Here is a 23318-nt window from a genome sequence, read left to right on the forward strand (position 1 = left end):
ACCTCTTGAGCTCCAGCCCTAAGGGAGGATCCGAGCGGTAGCGCAGAAGGAACGGTTTAGAGTGGAAGTGCACTGCAAAGGTCCGGAGGCAGCAGGAGCAGGGAAGTGATCATCGCCACTGTACTGCACTCAGCACTGGTGAGTCCTCTCCTTGAGTAGTGTGTTCAGTTCTGGGCCCCTGAGTAGAAGGGGGACCCTGAAAGCCTGCAGTGTGTCCAGAGAAGCGCAATGAAGCTGTGAGGGGTGTAGAGCACAAGTGTGATGGGGAGCGGCTGGGGGAAGTGGGATTCCTTAGTGTGGAGAAGAGGAGGCACAGGGAAGACCTTCTCCCTCTGTCCAGTTACGTGACGAGAGGTTGTGTTGAGGTGGGGGTGGTCCTCTTCTCCCGTGGAACTAGTGCTAGGATTAGAAGGAATGGCCTCAGGTTGCATGAGGGGAGATTGAGGTTGGATGGGAAGTACAACTTCTCCCAGTGGGTGGTCAGCCGCTGGAGCGGGCTGCCTGGGGAGGTGATAGAGTTCCTGTCCCTGCAGGTGTTCAAGGGACACTGGATGTTGTAGTGAGGGACGTGGCTTAGTGGGAAGGAAATGGTGGTGGTAGGTGAATGTTTGGACTGGATGATCATGGAGGTCTTTTCCAACGTTGCTGATGCTATGATTGTAGGAGAGGCATCTGCTGGGTGAGTGCTTTGGTGGGTGAGCGTCCCCCTGCTGGAAAGCAGGCAGCTGTGGTCTTTGCAGACAGCCACATCCACGGGGATTGGAGGCTTCTGAACCGGAACCTTGTCTTTCCCGTCTCGTGCCCGCTAAGTCACGTTGTTTGAAAGCAGCACCTTGGTGGCAACCTTGATTTCTGCAGCCTTCTCTGAGCTTTGTGCCACGAGAGCTGTGCCGCTTCTCCCTGTGATGTGAGAGGGTCTGGAAGGCCCTGCAAGAAGTCTGGGTAGGTGATGGCAGTGTCTCTTCCTTTCCCCGCCGGTGCTGGACATAGCAGGGAACGGGAGTGGGGGACATCCCAGCAGTGGATTCCTACCTCAGCAGAACGGAAGGGCTGTTCTGATGGGTGTAGTTGAAGTGGAGTGAGTCTGAGGCTGATGAGAGAAACGAGGGGCCTGTGAAAAAAAGGAGCATGCTGCATTTTGTGGCGCAAGATGTTCTGGGAACTGCTGGTAACAGTGCCCACAGACTTGGATGAATCTTCAGTCGGGTGCAGGGACGCGTAATGCTCATCGTAGATGTCACGCTGACTAGCAGCAGTAGAGAGACAAATTTCATAGGGCTGCATGCTTTTTTTTTTCCTTTTGTTTCAGTCCTAGCCGTGGAAGCATAGAAGCGTTACCCAGACCAATTGAGCATTTGCCACCTGGGCTTTCTACCAATGCCATAGGCAGTGGAAGTCAGCATCGCAAGCATCTGTGAGAGCCCTGCAAAAGACTGGTGAGAGTTACCCTGGCGGCCTCCTTTGGCAACCTCAGGTCTCTGTAAGCTCTCAAGCTGTGTCGTAAGTCCTCCCGTGGTGCTGACTCAACTCTCCCTGTCTTTGGTGTAGGAGAGCTGGTCTTGAACTCCTTCCTGTTTCCTGCCTATCATCTGCTCCCTGCTTTGCCCATGGCCCAGTGAGCCTTTTATTCCTCGCCCCCAGATTTGCACGTGTGGATAAGAGCATCTGCTTATGTACGTTTCTTTTCGGCCTGTGGTGTCAGGCTGAGCGACAGCTCCCAGCCAAGCTTGTGGTTAGCGAGACACACAGTAGCTGGAGATGGAGTTCTCTGTGTCACTAAAGCATGAGCTTGATGGCTGCCGAGAGCCAAAGCAAGAGAGTTTGTGTGTTTGATTTCTGTGTTGGGCTGAGCGGGTAGAGCAGGGCAAGGGGGCTGATTTGGACGTGCTGCTTTCCCAATACGGTGCTGTTTGCGTGGCAGTTCTTCTGGCGTTGCAAATTGTGTCAGATGTCAATGAATTTCTTGGAATCTGTTGAGTTGACTTGTGCAGGTTTCATTGTGGAGCTGAACCCTTCCTGGCCCCTTGTGTGCATAGCCATGGCCTTTGCTTCTTTCTTGCCTTTTTTTCTTGGTTGCGTTTGGCACTGTGCAAGCCGTGAATTGCCAGGGAAGAGCTGGAAGTGCTCTGGAGTTGTGGGGGACAAAGTGCCATGAAGCAGCGTGCAACTTCAAAGCTTTTGAGTGAGGGATGCCTCGGCTGGTCCCCGCCAGCTCTGTCGTCTCTCCCGCCGTGTCCATTCCTGGCTCCCAGCGACGAGCTGGCCCTGCAGAGCATCTGCAGCCCTGTCAGCATCACCATCCAGCAGCGGCAGGAGGAGCTCCCCCTGACCAACGCCAGGCAGTACTGCTCGGTCTGCAGGTTAGCTGCAATTTACCTGTAGGTGGCTCTTGCAGAAGAAGACTCAAACAGCAGAGCGTTTTCCTCATCTACAGCACGGAAATGCTACAAAAGCAGAAACAACCCAGGAAGCTGTGGGTTTGGGAGTCTGCATGGACATGCACTGTCTGTGTTGTTAGTACTCTGCCATCCTTTTTGTCCTTCTCCTTGCTTGTCCATATGCTGCTGAGGATTGGAAAGCTGCATGTCCCATAATTCCCCAGAACCCAACTTAGGTGACTGGTTGCCTGAACAGGTAAGGACCGTGTAAATCTTTGTCATTGCACAGCACGGCAGTGCTGCCAGACTTTGTTATGGCTCTTTAGGGCACCTTGCAGGCTGTGTGACATTTTCCTCTCACCTTTCCCTTTCTTTCCCCGAGGTTTTGCCTTGCTTTGCCCTTTTATTCCTGCTACCTTCCTCTGTGTTGCTCAGGTGTTGCCGTTCCTTTGTGAATATCAAATCCTGAAGCACTGCTGCTCAGCAAGAGAGCCGTCCTGTCAGGTTGCATTGCTTCACATGTGAAGGCCCAGGGCCTTTTTCTGGGGCCCTCGAGCATAGAAGCGAATGGCAGCGGGAGGCCTGAGTGGCTGGGATGTAGCCTAAATTTTAGTCTTGACTGCGATGGTGACCTAAAGGCCTGCAAGTGAAGAAGGATCCTGGGATGGAACAAAGTATCCTGACAGTTTTGAGACAGCTTGTAGTTGTGGCTGTAGCCACAAGTGTTTTGTTTCGTAGGGGGAGCTCATGTGGGTTGTAGGTCTTGTTCTTGCGAAGACTTGTTCTGCAGCAGGTGTTCCACTTGGGCTCCGTAGCACGTGCTGGCCATGCGGGTACAGCATGCAATGGAACAAACCCTGCAGGCCCTGGGGAGAGGCAAAGCAGGAGAGTGGCTGCCCCACGGTGGGGATGAAAGGCAGAGTGCCCTTTGAAGCAGGGGATGCCCTGCTGGCTCTGCCGATCGCATCCACTGCTGGCACGTTCCTTCTTCCTCCTTTCTGGCAGTTTGCTGTCGAGCAGATTGAGGTGGAAGTCAAAGACTCAAATCCAATGTTGTGAAGCCACTGCGGATGCCAAATCCCTGCACGGGAGACCTGGCCGTGTGCAGGAGTTACTGCAGGATGAGGAGCTGCTATTGGTCTTCAAGCAGGTAGGAGTTTGTTATCCACACATAATAGTGTATGTATTTGTTGTTGTTGTTGTTTTAAAATCAGTGCCAGTATGCAGTCTGATCCGATGTGTTTGAACAGTGTGGTGTAAGGATTGTCAGCTGAGAACAGCAGCAGAACATGGGGCTGTTGCAGGGGGAAGGCGTGGGGAAGGAAGCGGGGAAAGGAAAGGGAAAGCCTGGAAAAGGAATGGGGAAGGCACGGGGTGATGGAAGGGGGCAAGACACGGGAATGAAGGGGATAGGACAGAATACCTGTAGGGCAGCCTAAAAAGCAGTAACAAGCTTTGGGAGGACTGTAGAGTGCCAGATTCTGTGCTGGGTTTTTATCTGTGTGTGTACGTTGTCACTGTTTGTGCCTGGCTGCACTGCTCCAGCCCAGAGCCCGCTGCCTGCAGCTGCATCTTTGCTTCCTTCCCTCCTGCCCGGAGCCCCACGGGTGCTCCCACAACTCCCTTCCCACCCCCAAAATGCCAGAGAAGACACCTGGCAGTGGGATGGAGGAATCCCAGCAGCCCGTTTTCCTTCTGCCTGCAGCTCTCTCCTCCTCTGCCACACAGGGCTCCAGACTGTCCAATGGGAAAGACGTGGGGGAAAGGGAGTGCTGGCAGGAGCGACTGCTGCGGCCGAGGGTCTGCATACCACGTCTTCCAGAGGTAGCTGTGACCAATACCAATATGGCGCTCTGCTTTCTGCCAACGTGCTTTAATTTTGTTGTCGTTAAATGTACTGGGCAGTTACATTTTGGTACGTGAGTATTTAAAAACAGTGCAACAGATGCTGGCAAAAAGTAATTTTTTTTAAATTTTTATTATTATTATTATTATTATTTTCTTTTTGTAAAGCTCTTAGCACGGCTTTCCTGAGTTTGGAGGAGTTTCCCTCTGTTTTCTTCGTCTTCACCCCCACCGCCCCCCACTTCTCATTCCGTGTTCTTCCCCCGTCATCCCGACAGAGCACTGACCGCCAGCGATTGCGCCGCGGGCCGCATCGATCCCGTCGAGGTTCTTTCCGCGGTCTCTGCCGCCACCTCGTGGCCAATGCGCGGAACTGCCGCTGTCCGCTGCTCAGTCCTGCAGGCGGCACAACGCGTGCGCGTAGGAATGCGGAAGTGGCTTCGTAACCGCTCTGTGCAGCTCATCCGCCGCTCTCTATTGTGATTAGTCCTCCAGGTCACAGCGAGCATGCGCCCGACGACTCCAAACCGGCAACTGTTGCTCCTAAGCGCTCCTGCCGGTTCTCGGACCGCCGGCTCAGCGGTCTCCTCCTTCTAAACCAGGCTGCCCCTCATCTATTTCCACTAGATGTTCGATGCCCGAGCCCATCCCGGGAGCGGACCGGTTCGGCTCACAGCTGCCCCTGAGCGCCCGGCGCCATCCAAATTGCTCTCCGCCGCGGCGGACCAGCAGACGTCCCCTTCCCCCCCCAGCCCCGCGCCGTCCCCCGGCCGTTTCAAAGCGCTCTCAGCAGCAGCGGAACCCGAGCGGCTCGGAGATGGGCGGTCGCGGTACGGGCGTGAAGCGGCCCCGGCACCGCAGCATCCCAGGACCCGCCGGGCTCGGCACCGCGCTGCGCATGCAGCACCGCGCACACAGCCCCGCGGCGCACGCGCACTGCCGCTCGGAGGACTGAGCGTGACGGAGATCGGCGGATGCGCCGCGCAGAGCGACGGCGACGTCCGCGCAGCGCTTCGGCGCGCGTCCCGCTGCCTGCGGCACCGAACGTACGCGGCCGCCATTCCGCCGATCGGCCACGCGGGGGCGCCAGAGACCGCGGAAACACGTACCATCGTGCAGCTGAAACACAAACATCTGCCGTTCACTTGTGTGAACCTCTGTGTATGTATTCTCTTTTGTACAGACTGCTGCTGGCCTGCTTGTGTTCAAAGAATTTCCACTGAAGTGGACTAAATATTTCTGTGGAATTGTATGCTTTTTTTTTTTTTTTTTTTTTTTTTTTGGCCTTGATCACCTGAAAGAAATGGATGAAATGATGCGGGGAGTTCAAGTACAATCAAATGTGAAAGACTATCAAGAGTGGGAGACCTACTTGGAAAGTAACAAGAAGGGGAGGGAGAACACGTCTGGTAGTAATAGCTTGGTGATGTTAAGTTGGTATAAATTAAGTGGGACGCACTGATGTGTGCTGTATTCCTACCCACATCGACTTGGGTAGAATCTGTTCAGTGTAACGTCGCTACACTTGCCATATTGTGCTCTTTAGGAGTGTGCTGTGTAGAGGAATATGGGTAAAATGTCAGTGGGGGTACCTTCAGAACTACCACTACGTCAGTGACATTTGGTGTTTTCCAAAGCATGAATCTTGTCCACACACAGTGCTTCTGTAAATGTTGGTATGGGTAAGTCTTGCAGTTCTTCTTTGCTCCGATGCAGGTGCTGCTATTAGCAAGGATTTTGTGCTTTGTTTTAAGGACATAAACACTTTGTTTATGTTTGTTTAATACATAACTGAGCTAGAATCTGCTGTACATGCACTTATTCAGCAACGAGTCATGTCGGTACTGAAGCGAAGGCAAGATGAGCTGGAAACGGAATCTACTTATATGCAGCACCTGACAAGTTAGTATGAAGTTACCAGTTACTTTCTTACTGAAATCTCATTCTTTAAGTAGAAACACACAGTTAATTCTTGGATTATATTTTATTTTCATGTGTAATGTTTTCTCCCTCCCTGTTGTCAGTGGGCATATACCACAGAGTGTGGTAGGCACTGTCCGTTTCCATCCAGGACTGGGAAGCGGTGAGCTGGTATTCCATCACTTGTTACAAGGTGTAAAGCAAACGAAGGTGATGTGGAGCCTTTGTTTGGGACGCAGGCACTGTAGAACAGGAGGACAAAGAAGGATTGACTGATAACGGGCAACAGCTTGAGAAGAGTGAGCTCGGGGATGTAGCCCTTTCTGGTTCTAACTGGTGTGCAGGTGGGGTGGGTGCAAAGCATGCAGACTCTGAGTGTGAGTGCACTCTGGGAAGCACAGCTGGAAGCGTCACCAAGAAGGGGAGAGAGATCTGGGGACCCTCCCTCTGCTCACTCAGGTGCTCACCTCCCGGTTCAGGCTGTGACCTGGCAATCCCCCTGCACGAGGGAGCAGCCACAGCTGTCCCACAGTTCACTGATAATACTGACTGTGCTTTACGCTGGACACTGCGAATTTTTCATCAGGAGGTTTTACTTACTTTGGTTAGTTTCCAAATGAAGAGCAGAAGCAGAATCAGTGTTCTGCATTCACCTCTTTGTCTTGTTCCTGTCTTCTGGTAGCTGGGAATGGCAAACCAAGTAATGATGGACTGGAGAGTGATGAAAAGATGAAGCTTCTGAAAATGTGTGAGCATCGAAGGTACGTATCATTACATCTAACTGTAGTAAGTGTGTATCTGCTTCCTGTTACTTACACAGGGATGAAGGTAAATCTGTGCGGTTACTAAGGGAGATGATACACACACGTGCAAAAATGCCTTTCCTTTCCAAAGCTCAAGGTACATGGAAACCATCTGTTTGTTAATGGGAGGTTTTCTTCCTGCTGGTTGGAATCTGAATGCTAATAGGTACTATTAATTTAACGTAAGTTGAAGTGAGGCTGTTCACGAAACTGTAAGTAGGTTTTTCCCTGCTGTTGGAATAAATGATATTGTGATTATATATAGGAATACATTGTTGTGATTACTGCATAGATGACAAACATAGGCAGGTGGTATTGCTGCTGGTGGGGTGGCAGTGGGTGCATCAGAACATCTAACCTACCCTCTGTTATCAGCGTAGGCCAGGTGCTACATTTTGAACGTCGGGGTCTGCTGCTGACCTTAAGTTACTGGGAGCTCTGAAACCGTTCCAGTTGCATTGGTGCCTTGACTCATCACTGTTTAGGCACAGGTAAGGACTTAAGAGTTTTATTGGTTGAAAAACGATGTAATAACACTTTGCTTGAAGCAAACTGTTAACCTTTAACGTTAAGTAATGTCAATAATTACATACAAGAGGTATGCTATGCAAATGATAGGTATAAATATAATTTTATTGTTGATTTTTGCATGCTCTTTTGGTATGTGGTGCCAGGACTAACGTTTTTTAGCCCCAGTGAGACTTGGATGCAGTCTCAGTTTCTATGCAAGTTGTTGCATAAGCTACATGGAACTGAGATGACGGACTGTTGAGAGCGCAGTAGTTTCTTACAGACTACCTCTGGCAGGGATAGTATGGAGTACCATGTTAGATGTTTGGTGTTTCAGGTGGGGGGAGTTCCTAGTATGAATGTGGTGAAGTGAAGGTCGCTAGAGATGCTTTTAATGTCCTTTGGCAGCTCACAAAGTACCTTACTGTTACAGTCTGTGTCTCTAGGGTTGCATACTTACTTCTGCTTCCTCACTGTGTTTCCTTAGGCTATTGCTCTCACCGGGTGTTCTTAGTATATCACTGAGCTTTCTTTTACGTATGTATGTGGTGAATAACTCACCTGAGTTCATTACAGAATGCAGGACTTGCAGGCGGCAGCTGAGAGAGCGTTCACAAACAGCTGGTCACCACGAAGGCATGTCGAGTGATGAAGAACTGGCTCTGACAGAGGTGACTGAATTCCAGAACAGCAAAGGTTGGTCAGGATATGAGAGCAAAATTCCTCCCGTATTGAGAAGGATTTTCAAGGGAGAGTGAAGAAATACTCCTTTTGAATGGTATATCGTTTATTTTCTACAGCACGGAATTGATGCTTTCAAACAATTTTGACCAATGCCTTAGGAAGAATAGATAAGACTGTAGGCTTCTTTAGTTTAATCAGTTTTTTGTCCAAAGTTGGAATGTATTTCAAATTGAGATTTGAACTGCCTTAGTGAGCAGGTCACGAGGAGCTGGGAGAGGCACGGTGCGTATTTGCTGAATAACAGAAGAAGGATTTTCCTGTCTGAGCTTTTAAGAGACATACAAAATATGAAATGTAATGGGTATTTAAATCTGTGCAGTTGTTCAAAACCGCAGAAGTCTTTTTGTGGTCTTCTGTATCTTTTTTTTTTCCTGAAAAAGGGTTTGCCAGAGTGCAGGACGGGGGCATGCTGCTTGCAGGGAAGACTTCTGTACAGGAGCTTTGCCGTGGGTTATAGAGGCGTTCCAGAGCTTGAGATAAGTGTTGTTAACTAGAAGGAGGACATCTTTTCCTCTTGTCAGGTTGCTTGTATATGAATCACTTGCATCTTTATTAATGTGGAGTTGTTTGCTGACATTTTGACAGCCCTACCCTCTGAAATCTAGCTTTACATTCAGTTTTAGCTTGCTGCTTTGGTCCATTCCGTGATTAGAATCCATGTAGGACTGTTAAATGAGAATCTTTTGGTATCATTAGATATATTTCTGCATGGAGTTTTTCTCTCAATCCTGACAGCTGAACAACTAACGGGAATGATCTTTCAGCAGAATTCTACAGACCTGAAAGAGATGCCCTGGTTCAGAGCTGTAGAAGGATTCAGCGATGCCAAAAAGCCGTCTGAATCAAAAAGAGATGATGATCCTGATGAAGAAGTTTTGCTTACAGTGATTGAAAAAACTATCCTGCCAAAAATTATAGGTATACTAAGGTTGTCTTGAGAACGTTCACTGCAGCTAGGTAATGAAACCTTAAATAAGTGGTCATGTAAAATTATGTTGATAGTTACAATTACTTGTTAAGGTTACTGCAAATGAAAGGTTTAGCTTTTTGAATGTTTGCTTCCTTGAAACTAGAGCAGATAGCCACTTGGATATCATGAATGAAATAATTCCTATTTTTCAGCATTTGCCAAGAATGTGTGGGATCCTTTATCGACTTCACAGACTGAGAACCTTACACAGCTGTGCCATGACGTGTTTGAAAAACAGGTCCTGTCCAGAAGGGAATGCAGTCAGGCAAAACAGGTAAAGGCTGCTGTGGTAATGGGGAAGGAAGTTCTTGATGCAATGTATGCACTTCACTGTAAATATTCACTGTAACATACACTTAGCCCAGTTCTGGTTTTATTCTCATGTAAATCTGGGAGTTTGTCCAGCATAAAGTAGGTGAAACTAAGTTGATGTTTAGGCCCTTAGTATGAAAAGAAATAATAACAAACGTTTATGCAGTCGCCACACTTGACTTCAGGAAAAAGCTTTAGATAAGGTTCTGTTTGTATAGTAGCTGTGGTGCTTTGTTGTGTTTTTTTTAATAGAACCTCATAGCTGGAAAATACATTAATCTCGTTATCCAAGAGGATTTTGTTTAAAAAAAAGAAAGAAAGAAAGAAAGAAAGATGGTTAAAGCTGATACTTGCTCACAGGTCTTTAATGCAGTCGTGATCTTAGTGTCTATTATATACAGTGGCTCCTGCATTCAACTGAATTAGCATTTTGCTTTTCCACACGAACAATTGTGCCTTCTACTGTTTCACTGTAGGAATAGTTACCAAACATTAATGTTTATTAACTCTTTCTGACAAGAGTAACTACGCAGTCAACTTAGTGCTTTTTTGCTCCTGTAACTAAAAGCTTTCATAAATGGAAAGTTCTTAGTTTATGGGGCACAGCCCAGAGTCTGGTTTTGTGATCTTAATTTAGAGTATCTGAGGGCTTGTGTTATTTGTGGTGGTCTGCTCCCCCTTCTACTCCCGACTCCTCCTTTCTTTCCTGAAATAGTTGATATTGCTGATGCTTATTGCTGGACACTCTTAGAGAGGGGATAACTAGTAAGAGTCTGGTAGGTGTGGGGTTAAGACACAGCTGGGAGAAGAGTGTTGCTAAGCCTGATGCAGCATGTTTGTCTGGTTACAAGCAGTGCTGTTCTGCTGAGAATCCATTAAACACATACTCGAGTGTTTCCAACTGCATTGTGTATTGCAAGGAGTTTCAGTTAACAGCTGTTTCCTTAGACCTTTATTCTGGTTGTCACATAGTTGTGATTCATCGGTGTTTAAGAGATGAATTGTCTGTTTGTCTTCCTTTCAGGTCAAACAAAATCCTTATTTCCTCTTCCTCTTTTTCTGACCAGCACTGTGGAAGACAAATCATCGCCATGTTCAAAATTCCAAGGCAGACGGTTTTGGTCAGCTGTTGAGGTAAAGAAAAAGCACCGATCTTGTCTGTGAAAGTCATTTTAGTTAAAAGGGGACTGTAGTCTTTGAGGAAATGTATCTTCAGTCAAATCTGATTCCTGAGAACTTAATGCATTTTAATAGGAAGGTTAGCTATTTTTGTCAGTGAGCTGTTTATGCTTACCCACCTCTGATATGTAGTCAAGAGACTTTAATTTCATCATCTGTTCCTGCTAACCTTCCATGAGATCAGTCATTGGCACTCTGTGGATAGGTCTGTTTCCTCAGTATGTGCATACAGTGCCCATGTTGCTCTCGTAGAGTAGAATCCCTGCATGTGCGTGTAAGCGTATTAGTATAGCTTTATTCAGTCTAAAGTGCAGAGTTAGGAATGTCTGAATGCCTGTGATTCAGTTCCCTCTTAGATTCGTTTCCCCTATGAGTGTATTTGGATTCGTACTAAAGATGAGGTTTAGATGCAGGAAAACACATTAACATCCCAGTTCCCCTGCTGTGTGTGCTAACAAGGCCATGGTGACAGCTCTGCATAGGCTTCCTGCTGCCATGTTGCACATTCCTGTAGAAAAATGAGGGAATTTGGGAATGTTGAGGACTTGCCATATTCACTCCTGGGGCAAGCTGTTGTGTAAGGGTTTGTCATGGACAGATGCAGGGAAGACAAGAGGGAGCTTAGTACTGATACCTGGCAGACATGAAACAGACATAAGATTCTGGTATCACCCTCTGAGATTGTGTATTGCCTGACTTAAATGTCCTGTCAAATACATGTTTCTAAAAGCGAGACCAGTGGTCTTTCACTGCTGATTGAAGTTTTCTCCTTTCAGTTTGTTTTCCATCCTCACTGTCAGGGTTCTCTTTAGAAGTGGTGATGTGCAGAATGGTTGAAAATGTGCTTATGTTGGGGATCTTCTGACAGTTTGGAGAGAATAAATCCTGTTTTTTGAGTACTGAGATTGGATGGACATGGTATCTTTTAAGTTTAGAAAGGAGGTTCTAACACACCCTCAGCCATCAGATATGCATGTTCTGTTTCTCCATTACTGCAGCTGCTCTCCAAGGTTCTCCTTTGGGATGGGACTGTATAGGAAGACACAGTCCGTGGTGTGGGACTGAGCAAGCTGCTGAATCGTTACCTTCTTCTGAACCTCTTCAACACACCACCTGGGCCAGAAAACATAGAGAAGTGTAAAGAGGTGAAAGGTATTATTTCCATGGGGACAGATGTAGTCTGAAGTGTAATTATTTAACATTTAAATTTCTTTTTTGTTTGATTGTTTGTTTTTTAATGACCTTGGTGTATAAAAGAATTTCAAAGCAAGCATTGGTTCCTAGGCTTTAGGAATAACTGCTTAAAATGATGTTTTTGTTTTTTGAAGAGTAAACACTGCCAACAATAACTGAACTAGCCAAAAGGAGAAGTCTGTCAGAAGTGGTGTGACTTAGTGTTACTGAAAGCCTTTTTTTTTTCTTTCTATTTTTTCTTTCAGAATACTCTCTGGGTGAACAGGTGGTTGCATGCTTCCCAGAAAGGTGGTTCCAAAATCTTGGAAGTGGGTCAACTCTCCCCGAGTCAGTGAACTTCTGCCAGCATTTGGTTCAGTGAGCACGTATGCTTCACAGGAAGTAACCACAGGTAACAAACAACATGTTCTTTGGGATGCAGCACTTCCTCATATTCTTTATGTTCATATTTCTTTTAGGGACGTGGTTCAATGGGCATGGTGGTGATGGGTTGACAGTTGGACTAGATGATCTTTGTGTTTTTTTCCAACCTTAATGATTCTATGATTCTTAAATTCCTCAAGCCTCATGCATTTAACACTTTCAGTGATGTACTTCCAACATCTACGTAGAACTAAAGATGCAATCCATAATGTAAAATGGATTGCTTTTGCAGTACTAGTTCAGGCTAGTTTGAGGCTCTAGACGTTGGGTGCAGTTAATGGTCAGTGTAGCTCAAGGCACGTTTTAGCTTTATTGATTTTGAAGTCAGGTGTGAATGTGTTGCTATGTCAACTTGTTTTTGTAATAGTGATGAAACTGAAGAAGTTGTTCTCCTGTTGGTGAAAGTCAAGGCTCTGCGTATTGCTGAAGAGCTCACTGAAGAGTGCAAATGGGAACATCTTAAATCTGTGATCAGGAAATAAGGATTTCTTTGAAGCAGCAGTTCTTTTACTGAAGCAAGCCTGATGCTCACTCTAAAAAAGTGGTAACGTTTAATGAGTGGACTGCCTACAGTTGTTTTACTGTGAAATATTTTGGTTTTTTTTCCAACTGTCTTCTGATGCCATCTACTCCTAGACAGAATCACAATGGTCAGTGTGAAGTGCAGGTGTTCTGAAATATATGACGAAGCCTCATTGCTTTGTTCTTTTGGGAAGGATGACTGCAGTAAGTGCCTGTAACGTTACCACTGCTGGTGAGCAGACAACTTCACAAGCTGTTTTCAGTACCACACCAAATCACTCTGACCCCGGAGTCACTGAACTCTAACTTATTTTCCACTTAATGAGATAGCTCTACCAAACTCACAGTGAGTTCTTCATAGCTTTTTGACCCTGACACAGAAGCAGGAATTCTGCGTGCAGTGAGAAGTTTGATCTGTGAAGATCTACTGATGGTAAATGGCAGTTCAGGAAGGTAAGAAGTTGCACAGGAGAACGTCTTAACTACGCTTACTCTTCTCCAGAGTATGATTTGTAGTGGAGCTTTGTACTTGAGATACAGACTGGACTTTGTGCACACACCTGGAGTTGTCACCCGCCCTCATTTATCAGACAAGCAGAACAACAACTCCAGTTACCTTCTAGTAATTGGCTCTCTAAGGACATTTACCTTTTGCTTCCCGCTAAGACCCATTAAACCTCATTTTGTTGTACCCATGTTAGATTTCTAATGTTGTGTAACTTCATATATGTGCAGTAAATATTACTGCTGCAGAATAAAAAGGATGTTTTACTGTAGAAACAGCAGTGCGTCACAAATTCTGCTAAGTTTGCAATTGCCTGCTTCTCTAAAATGTTATGTATGGGTCTTCCATTTAACTCTTGGGGGCTTTTATTCCCTATGGTTGTTCTGTTGTTTTTTATTACAGAATATGTATTTTTGTAAACTATTTTAATTGTAAATAGCATTCATCAGTGTTATAGACAACAATGACTTTTAAAATACAAGCAAAGCAATTCTTTTGAAAAGTAAAGATGTTTTTGTGTTAATGAGACTTTTAACGCTTTCAAGTCTTGAACACGACAGGAATGTTATGTGAAGTATGGAAAAAAACTGTGGCACTGCTGGCGCTTCATTATCTGCAGGATTTAGGAGTTCTGTTGTAAGTAATTGTGCACTTCTACTTTCCTGAGTGCAAAGAAAATACAACTGATAAGTAATCGGCTGAAGCATGTGATCTCCGTGCTTGCTTTTGTCTCCTCTGCTTCCTTATTCATGTGGAAAGTTGCTCCCAAAGAAATTAGTCTTGTGCTGCTATGAAATTGGAATAGGTTCTATCACGCTTTACCTCTGTAGAGGCTTCTTCCAGTGGCTGCAGACGTCACTTGTCATGACTGGTAAGCAGGGGAAGGCGATTTTTACTGGAGCTCAGAAGCCCCATCCCAGTTGAGTATCTTTGAGAACCTACCGTGCCACTTTGTGGTGAACCTTGCACCCATTCACACAATCTGACTGGAGTAACAGCTAATCTGGCTTCATTCTTGCAAGCTGGTTTCAAAACGTTGGTATTACTGCTTTGTTGTCAGGTTACTATTGGTGCTTTATCAGATGTCATTTCAAAAGTGCCTTTACAGGACAGCTAAGCAGCACTTACTCTCAGATTGTCCAGCTGGGCTTCTGTACATCTGCTTCCCTGCCATAGCCCCCTTCTGAACCTACTGAGTGAAGCATTTTCACAATTGGCCCCTGTCTACTTGGCAAAGGCAGAAGAAACAGTTATTTGGAAGTGACAACACAGTAACTGCAAACCCCTTCTGTTAGTTGTGATTTAGAAGGGAAGGCAGAAGCAGGGCTGAACACACTGTAACACCGTTTTCAGGAAGGGGCAGTTTAACATTCAGACAAGAACTGCTGAAATTTCACTGTCTTTTATTTGCATATGAAACTTGAAAACTGACAATTCTTACATTGAACTCAAAGCTGTTACTTGTTCAGCTCTTCACTCGCTTCCCTCCGTATTTATTCCTCTATTTCTGAAGTATTGCACTCTCGCAGCATATCGAATTCCAGCCAGGGCTGCTTCCACTTCTGTGCTTCCTTCATTTTTTTCCTCGGGTAGCTCAAATTTTATTCCTTTTATGTTGTATTTCGGCCTCTCCCACCGTTTTGACCATGGTTGAGGTTTCATTCTGACCTGCAGCTAGAAGGAAAGATTTAAAAAAAAAAAAAAAAAGAAAGAAAGAAAGGTATTAAAAGGTCAGAAGGTCAGAATTCTGACTGTGAAGCAAAGCAGTGAGACAAGTGCTGCTTTAAGAGAAGAGAGCAGCCCGATCTGTCAGCAAACTAAGGGACTACTGGACACCAGTGGGAGAAAAGGGATTTTGGGGCTGTGTGGCTGTTACGTTTGTTCATATACCCAAATAACACTGATTTACTACACCGTCCTTAAGTTGATATGCTGTTAACTCTCTTCTACGCTTCTAACTCTGTTACTTACTAAGGAAAGAAGAATAGGACAGCAGCCGTTCCTCCTTTTCCCTGTAAGCTAAGTTGGATAGCAATCTTTTACCAGTCTGCCAGACCTCCTGAGATGCAGATCTTGCTAACTGCTTCTTCCAACCCCCACATCAGTAGCATTAGGTTTCCATAGCACTGGCTGTTCTGTCTGCACAGTGTAATACAGAGGCATCTGCAGGCCGTTACTCCTTGCACGTCTCCTAAGTTACCTACTTTGGTTATGAATGTTCTTTCCCAACAGGAGTAGCATTAAGGTACCAGATTTTACATGCTTGTATCACCTTGATAACTACCACAACCAAAACCTGTTTAACAGCCTTCCAGGCCATTGTAGAATGGCCACTTGGAAGAGACTCACAAGGATCATAGGAGTTCAACCCCTGCCTCCCCATAAAACCAACCCCTGCCTCCACATAAAACCAGCCACACTATGTCTGAGAGTGGTGTCCAAAGGCTCCTTGAACTCTGGCATATTTGGGCCTGGGCAACCTGTTCTGTGCCCGGTCAACCTCTGGTGCAGAAGCTTTTCCACCCTGACCCTTCCCTGATGCAGTCCTCCATCTGGCTCTGAAATGGAGCCCTGCAGAAACCCCAGGTGACTGCTCACCATCCTGATATAATCCCGGTATCAGTCAGAAAGTTAACTAAATTATCACCTACGTTCCCACTAAAAAATTAAACTCCTGCCTTGTTTACAGGAATTTCTTCATGGTCTAAATGAGACACAGATGAAAAAAGCACTTTTTTCATCACTTGATAGTAAAATATAGTAATTTTTTTCCTACTGTTTTTTACAAACAGCTGAGGAGAGCCTACAGGAGACACCACATTCAAGTGGTTATCTTGTGTTGGCAAAGCTTAAGGGGACTCTTAAAACTCTTTTCTGCTCCGATGAATTATACCGTGCCATAGAAATCTCCTTATGCTCTGGAGTTCAACTGTCTGGCAGCTAAGTTGCAGGCACACTTTCTGACACAGTACTGGCCAGAGGGCCACTACCAACAGATTATTTGCATGGGGTCACTGTGTTTCAGACAGCATGGAGACTTGGCCTCAGAGCCAGGGAATGGCTTGAACACCTCCAGGGACAACAGTTCCACCACCTGCCTGGGCATTTCGAGAGGACATTTTTCCTAGTATCCAACCTGAACCTCCCCTGGCACAACTGAAGGCCATCACCTCTTGTCCTGCTGCTGCTCCTTGGGAGGAGAAACTGACTCCCACCCAACCACAACCTCCTTTCAGGTAGTGGTGCAGAGAAATGAGGTTTCCTTTGAATCTCCTCCAGACTGAACAATCCCTGCTCCTTCAGACACTCCCATGATATTGTGCCCCAGATCCTTCACCACTCTGTTGCCCTTCTCTGGACGCGATCCAGGGCCCCAGTGCCTCTCTTGTAGTGAGGGGCCCAAAACTGAGCACAGTACTGGACGTGCAGTTCCACCAGTGCTGAGAACAGCCGGCAGATCGCTTCACCAGTCCTTCTGACTGCACTATTTCTGACACAGGCCAGGATGCTGCTGGCATTCTTGGCCACCTGGGCACACTGCTGGGTACGTGCAGCCAACTGTTGACCAATACCCCCAGTGTGCAACGTATCACATCGTCACTCTCCTCTCAGAGGCAGCACTGCCACTTTAAACACTCCGCCGCTTAAAGCAGTGCAGGTGGGTTTCGGAGACATGAAAAATGCTTAGCACAAGAGGAATTCCATTTCACAAAATACGTGCACTCAGCTCCCAGCTGACCTCGAGATGTGAGGCAAAGGCAGAGGCAGGGCCCGTGTCTCTGTCACCTTCCGACACACACTTTTCGAGTACCAATGCCTCAGAGCCCTGAGGAATCTGAGGGCGGCCCCCACCGCGGCCTACCCCTTCTACCTCCTCTCCTCTCTCTGCTTCTGCTTGTCAATAATGACGGGCTTCGGGGGCGGATGGAATCCTGTGGGCTCTCCATCGTTGTTCATTCGACACATCGAGGAAGAAAACCACCCGGTGAAGACAAAACGCTCAGAAAAACACCGTTCTCAAAAGGCACCGTTCCCCACAGCCTCGCAGCTCAAACCCCCCGCAGGCGGCTGCCATAGTGACTACGAGTACTTCCGGTCCGCCGGCGCCAGAGCGCAGGGTGGCTACGGCAAGCTCGGAGGGCCAAAACTGCCCTCAGCGCGAAGCGGAGCTGTGTGTCGCTCTACTCCTAACCCCTTCTGAGCTCTGTTCATTATCTGATGGGTGGATTTGAAGTGGAGGGTATTTGACGCTGCTTAGAGAAACGAGGGGCCTGTGAAAAAAAGGAGCGTGCTGCATTTTGTGGTGCAAGATGTTCTGGGAACTGCTGCTAACAATGCCCAGCAGGCTTCCTTTTTGCTGGGGAGAGTTTTAGCAAGGATTTTTTATATGAAAAGAGTTCATCCTATATTTCCTTTCCACTGACCTTCCGTCGTACTGCTTGAGAAATTGCTATGTCTTGCTGTAGAGAATGCACATGCACCTGCACCTGTATCTGCACAAAGAATCATCTAAACATCTCTGTACGTGTTTCTTTTTGGCACTGGGACGGAGCTGTGTGGAACACAGACTTGGATGAATCTTCAGTCGGGTGCAGGGACGCGTAATGCTCATCTTAGATGTCACGCTGACAGCAGCAGTAGAGAGGCAAATGTCATAGGGTTTCATGTTTTTTTTTTTTTTTCCTTTTATTTCAGTCCTAACCGTGGAAGCATAGAAGCGTTACCCAGACCAATTGAGCATTTCTCACATGTGCTTTCTACCAATGACACAGGGCAGTGGAAGTCAGCACCAGAAGCATCTGTAACAGCCCTGCAAAAGACTGGTGAGAGTTACCCTGGCGGCCTCCTTTGGCAACCTCAGGTCTCTGCAAGCTGTTAAGCTGTGTCGTAAGTCCTCCCGTGGTGCTGACTCAGCTCTCCCTGTCTTTGGTGTAGGAGAGCTGGTCTTGAACTCCTTCCTGTTTCCTGCCTATCTGGTCCCTGCTTTGCCCGTGGCCCAGTGAGCCTTTTACTACTCGCCCCCAGATTTGCACGTGTGGATAAGAGCATCTGCTTATGTGCCCTTCTTTTCTGCTTGTGGTGTCAGGCTGAGCGACAGCTCCCAGCCGAGCTTGTGGTGAGCGAGACACACAGTAGCTGCAGATGGAGTTCTCTGTGTCACTAAAGCATGAGCTTGATGGCTGCCGTGAGCCAAAGCAAGAGAGTTTGTGTGTTTGATTTCTGTGCTGGGCTGAGCGGGTAGAGCAGGGCAAGGGGGCTGATTTGGACGTGCTGCTTTCCAAATACGGTGCTGTTGGCGTGGCAGTGCTTCTGGCGTTGCAAATTGTGTCAGATGTCAATGAATTCCTTGGAATCTGTTGAGTTGACTTGTGCAGGTTTCATTGTGGAGCTGAACTCTTCCTGGCCGCTTCTGTGCATAGCCATGGCCTTTGCTTCTTTCTTGCCTTTTTTTCTTGGTTGCGTTTGGCACTGTGCAAGCCGTGAATTGCCAGGGAAGAGCTGGAAGTGCTCTGGAGTTCTGGGGGACAAACTCCTAAGAAACAATGTGCAGCTTCAAAGCCCCAAAGTTTGGAGAGATGAGAGATGCGCTGCCTGGTGCAGGACATGATGCGCTCTGCAAGGCGCTTTCCATGAAGACCTCAGATCTGCGCTCAAACTGCATCCAAAGCAACCCAATGCCCCGTGCTTGTTGTACCCAGAGGTATCGGTGCCAGGAGTTGCTGCTGTGTTTGCCATGCCATTGTGTCGGCAGGGTGACGTTCATGGGGTCCAATGCCCTCAGTCATTCAAAGCATCCTTGCAGATGTTCCTAGTGAGGGGCATGTTTCATTGACACCGTAGGTTGTTTTCTGGAAAATGAAAGAGTGGGCTTGCGTACCCCCAGATGGTTTTCATTTCCTGCTGACCATAGTGCACGTCATGTCTGCTGCCATTGCCCCACGGCCCTGTTGTGGTTTAAGCCGGTGGGTGGCTCAGCACCACACAGTCCTTTGCTTACTGCCCCCTTCCCGGTGGGATGGGGGAGAGAATTATGGGGTGAAAAAAAAGAAGGTGGAAGTCATGTGTTGAGAGAAATCTCTTTCCAAAGGTAGAGAAAAGGACAGAAGTAATGGATGTATATATAAATATATACATGTATATGAATGTATATATATGAATGCATATAACAAGTAATGTAGAAGCAGTGGCTCAGCACCTCCCAAGCAATGGGCAAGCAGAGGAAGAGAGTGAGGTGAGCTCCCACCCCGTCCAAAACCCCTTCCACTTGATGTCATATGGTATGGAATATCCCTTTGGCCCGTTGACATCAGCTGTCCTCATTTGGTTTCCTCCCAGCTCCTTCTTGAGAGCTTTGCTGAGAACGGCCTTGGCTCTGTACAGCTCTGCTTATCGGAAACTATAAACACGAGAGTGTTCTCACTGTTGTAGCATCATAACAGAGACTGAAGAAAAATCCTTCCCATCTGAAACTAAGGCAGACCCCAGTGTCCGTGCAGTGAGCCGTGTGGGGTTGCAGGTTGTGCATTTCCCTGACAGCATTGGGCAGGGGTGCTGGGGAGGTGCTATGAGCTCTTCTTGATGAAGCTGTTTTGATTCCCTTTGTCCGTGTGCGAGCGGTAGCGCTTATCCCCCCTTGTGTTCTGTCCCACGGTATTACTCTTGGTGGACAGAAGGAGCTGGTGGATTCAGCAGCAGTAGATTCTGTTGGTTTCCTCTCTGCTGCTTCATCCCTGGAGCTCGCTGCTGCACGGAAGAATACAGGCGTGTTTATCCCAGGGCTGCTGTAAAGGGGAGCCCGGTTGGCGTAGCAGTGAGCAGCAGCTAACAGGCTGTGCAGAGGAGGGCTTTGCAGAAGAAGCAGGAGTGCCTGCGTCCATCTGTATCCTCGGATACGTTCTGGCAGTGAGGCAGCAGCTGTGGCCACAGTGAGTGAATGCAGACTTGGCAAGACCCCCAAGGCTTGGGGCTGCCACGTGGCGTTTCCTACCCCTACCCTCCTTTATATGCCTGGCAAAGCACAGCCACCCTGCACCCAGGGCAAGCGTTTGTCTTAGTGTCATGTTTCATGCTGTCTTGTGAAGCTCAGGCACGGGGGGCAGCTTCTCCCCAAAGAAAAGGAGGAGGAAATGAGGTCGTCATGGAAGCCAAAAGGCAAAAATGCGCTTGGGAAAGAAATTGGCAAAGCAGTCTGGTAGTAGTGCTGTGTTTCTCTTCCTTTATTTCCATCCAGGTGCAAGAGATGGCTGCTCTAAGCCGCCCTTGGGTGCAAAGAAGGACCCTAGTGTGGATTTGCCACAGGCCCAGCAAGAGGCTCAAGAGGACCAAGTGCCGGGTCCTGCACTTTGGTCCCGCCAAGCCCATGCCAGCTTCTCCAGGATTTGGCTGGGATGGAATTCCAACCACGCACTGATTTCTCGAACGCTGGGGTGCCCTGTTGGAATCCTGTGGTCTTGTGACGTGGTCTTGCCTCCCCACCTTGTCCGTCCATGGTGGAGCAGCCGGGTGGCCCTTAGTGATGTCATAAGCGGCTAGAATGAGGGGAGGAGCAGCGCGTGCTGCTTCCCTTCATTGGAGCGCTTGAGCTCGGCGTGAGTACGTGGCTTGTTGCACTTGTGCACTGATTGAGTCCCTTTGTCTTCATCCCGCCTTGCGCAGCGCCTTGTAGGTAAGCTGAGACGGTGTGGGATAGACGGGTGGGCCGCGAGGCCTTGAGGACTGCTGGCTGGCGGAGCTCCTAGGATCATATTGTTTAGTCTTGACCGTCAGAGGCCATTTTCCCCCGGGCCATCCATTCCAAAGCCATCCATCAAGGTGGCATTTGTGCCAGGGTTCTTCCCTGGTTCTTCCCTTTGCTCAGTTGTGGAGGCTCACTGACCTGCTCTTTCTCCCTCCCCTCCCCACCCTTCGCCTGCTCCCTTGGTGCAGCTTTTGCTCGTGGAAGATCAGAGCAAACTTACAAGGAACGGCTGCGGGTTCAAGGATCTGCTTCTCCCTTGTTCTGATCTCTTGCCAGGTACGTGCCACGTTTTGTCCCCCCCCATGGTTCAGCAGCCTGTGTTTAGTCGCACCGTGTGTAGTAACACAGCCTCGTCCAGCTGAAATGCAGCTCTGGTCACGTGTGGGTTTTTTCCACTTCCTCTCCAGCTCAACCCTCAGCAGGATGCTGCCTGTAGTGCTGGGACCAGCTAGTGTGAAGGAAGGCAATCCCTTAGGCCAAGAGCCCTAGCCGCAGTTTGTGCAGAGCTGCACAACATGAGCCAGGGGCAGAAGCGTGCATGCTTTGGCTGTGTGAGTGTGCCCGACAGCTGTAGGGAGCACAGCAGAGATGCAGGCAGAGGAAATGCGTGGGCAAGGCTGCGGCCGGCGCTGGTGGTGAGGCTGCTGCTGGGTGCCGGGGGCTGGGGAGCAGCTCCAGCCCCAGCAGTGACACCTCTCCCTGGCCTGCTACTGCGCTCTCAGCGTGCTGCGGGCAAATGCATCTGCTGCTTTGTGCCAGAGTCCCCATCTGCTAGCAGAGGGACAGCGACTTGGTCCAGTGCTGCGTATTGCAACGGCTGTCCCGTTTGAATAGACTGCACAAAGCGGTTGTTTCTAGAACAGCTGCCTCCGCCAGTGGGCAACTGAGAGTAGTTCTGAAGAAGACTCTCAATCCAGTGCTGTGTGAACACAGGAAATGTGATTCTTTTCTGTTGCAGCTTGTCGCGCCTGCTGTGATGGGCATTGCGAGCAGCGAGATCAGCCGTGGGCCTGACCGGGCGTTGACGGAGGTATGGTGTGAAGCTCTGCTTGGTCTCTGTTCCCTGACTTGAGCCAGCAGAATGAGCCACAGGTGTGCTCTCCTGCTTTTCAAGAGAGAGAGCATCCTTCCGGCTCTCTTGGCGTCACTAAAGATGTCAGCTTAAAAGCTTCATTGCCTTGCTAGTGCCATGTCACCCTGAGATCCTCTTTGTTTGTCCTCAGCTCTTCACCATGGCCTGTGCTCTCTGTTTCAGCCTGAGAAGCAGGGGAAGCCCCTGCTGGTCCGTGAGGAGTCATCTTTGAATATTCCAGCTATTGCTGCTGCCAACGTGATCAAGAGCTACGTTGCCCAGGCAGCGGATGAGCTCTCCTTGGAGGTAAGCAGATAAAGAAGGCGTTCCTTGTTGTCACGGACAGAAGAGTATACCGTGTGAATGCATCAGGAATATTCTCAGACACCTTCAGAATGCCTTGTGAGGTAAAGCCCAGAACATGCAGGTCCAGAGAGGACTTGCACTGGGTTGGATGCAGGGAGGAGTTCAGCCATGTCTAAAAGATGGTTTCATTTGGCACGAGAATCTGTATTCTGTGTGGTGTGTATGGCAGTGACTCTTGTACGTCCAAGTTCAGCTTTCTGACGGGAAATGCCTGAAGAGCTGCCCCGGTGCAATTGCTCTCAAGCTGTGCGCTCTTTGGCAGTGCAGAAGAAGGGTGCCATTTCAGCTGTGCTTTCCTCCCAGCTGTGCTGACGCTGGGATTGATGTTGCAATGTCTTGCAGGTGGGAGACCTGGTGTGCATTACTGCTATGCCAGCAAAGGAGCAGAGCCCCTGGTGGAGAGGCAAGCGTGGCTTTCAGGTAGGCACAAGCTTCAGACTCGTGGACGCAACTGCAGTCAAGTCAGGAACGTCAGCTTCGAGCTGCTCAGCCTGCACGGGGTGGCTTCTGTGTCGTTGTCAGAGGATTTTCCCTTTGGCTCTGGGCTTGGGTAGGAAACCGTCTCCTAATTTGACTTAGAAGCAAGAGCCTCTCGTGCTCCATACGCAGTCAGAAGTTGACCACCTCTGTCCTTTGTACAAGCACGGAGGACAGAGCCATCTTATGCTCTGTCAATTGCTTTTGTAGGTCTTCTGGCTGCAAATGTTGAATGAGGGTTACATTTCTGCAGGCCATTCTTTCTTGGTTTAACAGTTGAGGCCTGAGAAACGCTGCATTCAGTATTCCATCCCTCTTTTTGTTCTTGTTCCAGGTTGGATTTTTCCCCGGTGAGTGCGT

General features: G+C 48.2%; 1 pseudogene; it reads left to right on the top strand.

Annotated features, from left to right (window-relative positions):
- LOC112530752 overlaps positions 1–23318 on the top strand; it is a 584651-nt pseudogene that overhangs the window by 396925 nt on the left and 164408 nt on the right.

This window comes from Gallus gallus, chromosome Z, assembly GCF_016699485.2.
Source record: "Gallus gallus isolate bGalGal1 chromosome Z, bGalGal1.mat.broiler.GRCg7b, whole genome shotgun sequence".
Classification (NCBI taxonomy): Eukaryota; Metazoa; Chordata; class Aves; order Galliformes; family Phasianidae; genus Gallus; species Gallus gallus.